The sequence below is a fragment of the Coregonus clupeaformis genome, unplaced genomic scaffold (assembly GCF_020615455.1).
Source record: "Coregonus clupeaformis isolate EN_2021a unplaced genomic scaffold, ASM2061545v1 scaf0151, whole genome shotgun sequence".
Lineage (NCBI taxonomy): Eukaryota > Metazoa > Chordata > Actinopteri > Salmoniformes > Salmonidae > Coregonus > Coregonus clupeaformis.
The window spans coordinates 55,560-62,502 of record NW_025533606.1 but is presented as its reverse complement, the minus strand read 5'-3'; positions in this window follow the sequence as shown (position 1 = coordinate 62,502).

Sequence of the window (6,943 nt, the reverse complement as noted above, 5' to 3'; positions counted from 1 at the left end):
TCTGCAACTGCAATTCCTCTGCCTTCAGAAGGTTGGCTTTCTTTTGCTCCTCCAAGAGAGCCACGTTTGCTTGCATCTGGGCTTGCTGGCCAGCAACAAGGGCTTTCAATATGTCCTCCATTTCAGTCGGCGGGGAGCCTACGGCCAACTTGGAAAACTGGGTGATCAAACCTTCGGTATCCTCCTCTGACATGCACTATTAACGCTTGAGCGTGCCTGTATTCTCCACCATCTGTGATGTCACGAGAGGCTACCCAGCTTTCAGCGGGATTGCTCAAGTAGTGCAAGGAGACCAGGTTCAACCAAAACAAGGATTTTATTAAAGGTCTTGGGAAACTAACGAAAGTATAACACAATACTGTTCTCTGGTGGCTCTTAAGGGTTAACAGTTCAGGGATGTCTCTTCCACATCCAAAATCATAACTCTCCCTCGCTCAAATAACTTTTCCCCAGTCTTACTGTCTTCCACGTTGCAGCTAGTGGCCAACCCAGCAAAAACGTCCTTCCAAATGTCCCACACGTATTTCCACAGGTGCATATATCCAAAGGTGAGTATTTCCCAAAGGTAAGTATCTCCAAATCCTTATATTCCTCATGGAAGTGGACGTGCAGCACTCTTGTCCTTCCGAGAGCCCAGGTTGGAGACTGTGTTACTTCACAACCCACACACTCCCCTCTCAGTGTGTCTCTTCCCTTCAAAACCTCCAGCTCATCAGCTCCTGATCTGTTTCAGCTGCGTGGGAAGATTGGCCATAGAGGGGTGGAGTTCCCGACCCTACCAGCAGATGGAGCCATAGCTGTCTGGGTTTGCAGCCACCTCAGGGGGATGTAACGTCCCTCCAGGACACAGCCTCTCGTGACATCACACCATACATCCTGATTTGGAGGGAACATGTGATAAAGGGGAAAAAACACTGCATGTGCGCTACTGGAAGCTTGAAATAGATCAACAAAAGCATGTGGAATATGGAGATTCATTGTGTTTCTTCACACACACAGACAGCAATCTCCCACAGCTCGGTGTGCAAGGCAGCTATTTAGAAGTCTTTTGCTTTAACCACACTCAAGTGCTGAACAGACAGTATTCAAATCCTGACAAGGCCGTACACAATGAGAGGGACTCTGATCTCTGAAGTCTCCAATGCCAAGCTACCCTGGCTTCAGCAGTATCCATCTCTCTCTGTCTGTGTATTTTTCTTTATTTTTATCTGTTTGATTCTTTATTTATACCATGGTGTTATCTGTCTCTATCTCATTCTCTCTTTCTCTCTATCTCTCATACACTATCTGTCCCTCCCTCTCTCTGGTTCTCTCTCTCTAATAACTTACTTTGAAGGGCTGAGAGCTGGACAATCCCTTCCTCCAATCCCTTCCTCCAAACCCCTACAACACAATGTGCGACAAGGAAACTGCATTCAAGATTATGTATATAAACATTACACTTCTACTAAGAGAGGGATTTTATTTTAAATGAATGAGGTGTAAGCCAGGGGCCTCCTCTGGGTCCCAGCACAGATGGCCTGTTAACCTCTCACTCCACGGGGTCCTCGGGAGCCTAACTGTCCCACTGGGCCTAAAGAGTACCATTAAGAACGTTAGAGCTGGCCCTACATTGTAGAAGACCGAGAACACACACTCACTCACACACACATACTGAACACACACACAGAGCAATACACCCTCCAGTGATCAGACAGACAGACAGAAGAGTGTGAGAGAGAGAGAGAGAGAGAGAGAGAGAGAGAGAGAGAGAGAGAGAGAGAGAGAGAGAGAGAGAGAGAGAGAGAGAGAGAGAGAGAGAGAGAGAGAGAGAGAGAGAGCTACCAGTGGAGGCTCCTCAGAGGAGGAAGGGGAGGACCATTCTCCTCAGTGAATTTCAAAAAAATAAAATTTTTAAAACATTTAAAAAGTTATCCTTTTTAGATGAAACTATACTAATTATATTCACATGTCACCAAATAATTGATTAAAACACACTGTTTTGCAATGAAGGTCTACAGTAGCCTCAACAGCACTCTGTAGGGTAACACCATGGTGTAGCCGGAGGACAGCTAGCCTCCATCCTCCTCTTGGTACATTGACTTCAATACAAAACCTAGGAGGCTCTTGGTTCTCACCCCCTTCAACAGACTAACACAGTAATTATGACAACTTCCGGAGGACGTCCTCCAACCTATCAGAGCTCTTGCAGCAGCATGAACTGACATGTTGTCCACCCAATCAAAGGATCAGAGAATGAATCTAGTACTGAAAGCATAAGCTACAGCTAGCTAGCACTGCAGTGCATAACATGTGGTGAGTAGTTGAATCAATGAGAGAGAAATACAATAGTTGAACAGTTTTCAACAATTTAATTTATACAAAAATGAAGGAGAAGCAAGAGAGAGAGAGAGAGAGAGAGAGAGAGAGAGATTGTCATTTTTGTTCACTTTCAGTTTCACTTACTTAGCTAGCAAATCTAGCTGGCTAGTTTAGCCTACTCAAACACCCGGCTCAAACAGAGGGATGCTATGTTAGCTAGCTGGCTATGAATATCCAACACAACACTGGAACTCTTTGGTTTTATTAATGTATTGCCACCGGGGCCCGCCGGTGTAACTGCTAAACTGCTTACTGACTATACACTGTAACGTTACTGCATGATTGTAGCGGGTTTACTTACGCATTAGTTCTATTAGCTATGTTGACTAGAACGTTACTTTAGCTAATATGGTGACAACGATGTAGCGGTTATGACATGGTTTGGCTTGGAAATATTTTTTCGCCTGGTCACATACAGCTGATGTGTTGTGTTTTGAAGTCCACAAACGAAGGGAAAAGGTGAGAGGAGGAGAGTGCATAGAGGCGAGAAGGAATACAATGTGGCTGCTATGAAAGTGAACTGTGTTTACACGTGATCAGTGGTGTATTCATTCCGCCGATTCTGTTGAAAAGTGTTTCTTAAACGGAAGCAAACAAAATGGGGATAAAAAATAGCTGACAGCTACATATAGTGAGAGCAAAAGGGACACAGTACTACTGCAGTCTCTTGCTGCTAGCAATGTGTGTGTGTAAATGTGTGCATTGTTTATGTGTCTGTTTCTCCAAGAAACGTATTGAAGCATGTGTACCACACTTACTTACTGACACATGCAAGCACACACACACACACACACACAGTACAGTGAGTCCCTGTAGAGCCACATAGAAGCCACCAGGGTGGCCTGGCCTTCCCAACACATTTCATCTCAATAAACACTGAAGCAGAATAACTCTGAATAACCCTATACAGTAGGGGTGTGTACGTGGGTGTTTATGCAAATCCCTTCCCTCCCATGTGTCTGTGTGTGTGTCTCTATGGCTGCGCTTACACAGGCAGCCCAATTCTGATCTTTTATTTGTTTTACTAATTGGTCTTTTGACTAATCAGATCAGCTCTGAAAAAGATCTGCTGTGAAACGATCAGATGTGATTGGTCAAAAGACCAATTAGTGGAAAAAATATCAGAATTGGGATGCCTGTGTAAACGCAGCCAATGTGCATTTGTGCATGTATTTTTTCACGCCATCCAGAGCCAGCAAAAAATACTTCTCCTTTAAACAGTCCCCAACCAAATAATATTATACTGTTCAATGTTGACCACAAAACCTCAGAAAAAAATGATAATTTCACACCACATACAGTAAGAAGGGGGCTCCATAAATATTCATATTGCGCGCCTCCAAGAGCTCGCTGTACTCCGCCTTCCCTCCAGGCACGTTGTGTAATGCAATTGTTATGTTTGTGCCACGAGCGGTGAAGCGTCTCTTTAATCTGAGAAGGCCAGGGAGGATCATTGGTAATAAATCACCCCTCCACCCTGGCGTGGCAGCTCCAGACACTGAGGCCTTAACGAGGTGCTGTGTCATCACCTGGAGGGGGAGAAAGCACCGCATCAGCTCCACACCTCTTCACACCCTACCTCCCCCCTCCTCCTCCCCACCAACTACCACTGGCTCCTACATCGGTGAGGAGCCATTTCCTCCCAGTAAAAAACACATTTATAGGGAGCAGCTCGAGTAGTCTAGCAGGACCCTGAAGGCCACCGGAGGGGTCTAACTCAGCCGCCCGACTCAGCACAATCCTGCGGTCGATTATCACAAGCCGAAAATAAAGGAGGCACCTCGACAAGGGAGAGCAGGCTATACAGAGAGCTGTACAGTAGCTAGATAATTCACGCATGGAAATATTGGCTGTCTGCTGACTCCACTTGACTTGACCACTGGACGACTGAACACAGCCCTAATGGCAATAGAGGGAGTGGTTTGTTTGAGTCATTGAGGTATATTCAATGGAACAAATAGTGCCACAGAATGTTTGTTTGGGTACATTTATTGAAATTATAATAGTTCAGATGGCTCGGCATCTGACAAAAGGAATGCTGGGAAATGCACAGAATGCTTGGAAATCATTTGCCTTGTCAAATCGTGTCAATAGAGAACATGTATTCAATACAGAATGTTGAACACCCTGTCTCCTTTGGCCGGAATGCTATGTTTACAGTAATTGTATACTTGGAACATTATATATTATTTTTGTCATGGAAACATTTTGACATCCTTTACAAGCACAACTAATTAATAGGAAATGGTCCTTGGTTTTCACCGTCCAATTCCGTCCAACTACTGTAGTTACTTTGAAATACTATCATTCATCTCATAAATGGCAAACAGGGTGGATCATTTCAGTGAATCATTTTTTTAACTGTTTTTAGCAAAACACTTTTTTATATGAAACCACTTTGAAACACCATTAAACCAGTCCATCCACTGATTATTTGGCCCATCTCTCTTAATCTCCCTTTCTCTATCTCTCTCGAACACACACACAAACATAAACACTACCTATCGTAGAGAATCCATTAGTTTGGATCAAATTATTGCATCTCGTATTCCAGTCCATGTAAAAAGGATAAAACAGCCTAATGAGCAATTTGAGGATTCAAGATTGACTATGAGGTGACTCTCCTCTGTGTACGTGTGTGTGTGTACCTGTGTGTGCGTGCATGTGTATGTGTGTGCGTGCATGTGTATGTGTATGCTCCTGCCTGCCTGCGTGTGTGTTCATCTCTACCTCTCTCTAGCAGAGAACTTTACCCACTTTGCTCCCAATCGGATCATTAGGAGACTGTGCATGGCCTGCGCCAAGAGGCCTCCAGAGTCCACAGACGTTAAGACTCCATGAAAGATTCATGCCAGGAGAGTAAAATACCTAAAACGAGTCTATTTAAATGGCTGGCATGGGCTCTAGTGATGGTGCTGACCCGGGTTTCGGGACGCTTAAACGCCCCCAGTAGAGCTCATAGGGGAGCAATGAGGAGAAACAGAGAGAAAGAGAGAGGCAAAATGGAGCTCTGGCCGATATATAAAAGAGCAATAGTCATTCAGTAATAAGTAATATTATTAAAGGCAATGACTAGGTGTAACCATATTTAGTCCAATTGGTAATTGAGGTGTTTGTTATATCTTCCCTTTGATGTGATTGGCGTATATTTGCCCACTGGCATGTTTTAGTTATCTCTGTGGAGGTCTGTGTGGGCCGTGCCCGCCACTTTCTGCCCGCAGGAGCACGGAGGCAGCATTGGCTGCCTTGCGGTGCCAGTCAGAGTGGGCAAAGAGTGGGCACAGGGGAGGCTGGGGAGATGGCAGGACAGGGGCCCAGGTTCCCAGGCCTGTTTGTTCATCAGTGTGCCCTTAACATGGTCAATTGGCCCAATGACAGAGTGGGCAGACCACCAACTACTAATGGGCATGGGGATGGAGAGAAGGGGGCAAGGCCAGGGAGGGAGGTCCAGAGCCCTGAAGGCACAGCCAAGCTGCAATGGGGCTTGGTGGTCATGGACAGAGATAAGGGACACAGAGATCAGTGATCAGCAGGATGTCTACTGGTGAGTGGGGACCCCTAGGGAAAGGGCTGTTGACCAGTGGGTTATGAGTGAGGCAAAATTCTATATGTGAGAGTAGAATGTCTGTACATTCCCTGACATGACTGTATTTGCATTAACAAATGCTAGTGTAATTCCAAAATCCACAAATACTTCAATATAACATTGTTTTATATGATTTAATATGCAGAGGCATCAATACAAAATCTTTCCTCTAGATTCTGTCTGAGCCAAGTGAAAAAGAGTGCAGTAGTAGTGGGTAAGGCAAGACACTTCAGAATACAGTATATCATGGTTCAAGTGAGTTATTTCTTTCTCCCACAACTTCAGTGGCGATATACTGGGGAATGTAAGGTTGCAGCTTGACAAATGTGCAAAGCTAAAGTGAAATAGTCCGACTTTCGCTTCTCTTTTCATTTTCTCCGGATCACCGGGCTGGCCCAATCGATAAGCGCTGTAAGAAAAGTTGATGAACTTTGAAGCAGTGGATGTTGGTGGAAGTCAAGTGCTAGCTCTCTGAAGTTCTCGGAAAAGCACTATTCACAAAAAGGCCACCGTCACCCTCTCTTCTCCCCTCCCCACCCCTCACCTCAAACATCTTCCTGACTACAGCCCTGAGCTCTCCCTCCCTTACGGGAACTTAGTAATAAACCATAAAACAAGGTCCAAAATGGTGTGCTCGTGAAAATAAATACAAACCAATGCCAAACTTGTATTATTTGAGCGAGGGAAGAGGAGGAGGGGAGGATGGAAAAGGTGGAGAAAGAAGGACACGCACGGAGGAGTGGAAAGTAATTTGTGAGCAAGAAATTGCCAATTTAAGTGTGCTGCCTGGGGATATGGCTCCTCTTTACATTCCCATGGCATGTGTTCTGTGGATAATGACAGTGAGGGGCCACGCTTATTAGAGCTGAATACACCAACGACCGACACTTCCCCATAACTTCAAAAGGAGTGTTTTTCATGGGGATCCACAGGTGTTTCTTTCCACTTACTGTAAAAAATTGTAGGGAAGGGTGGGATGCAGGTGTCTTGTTTTAA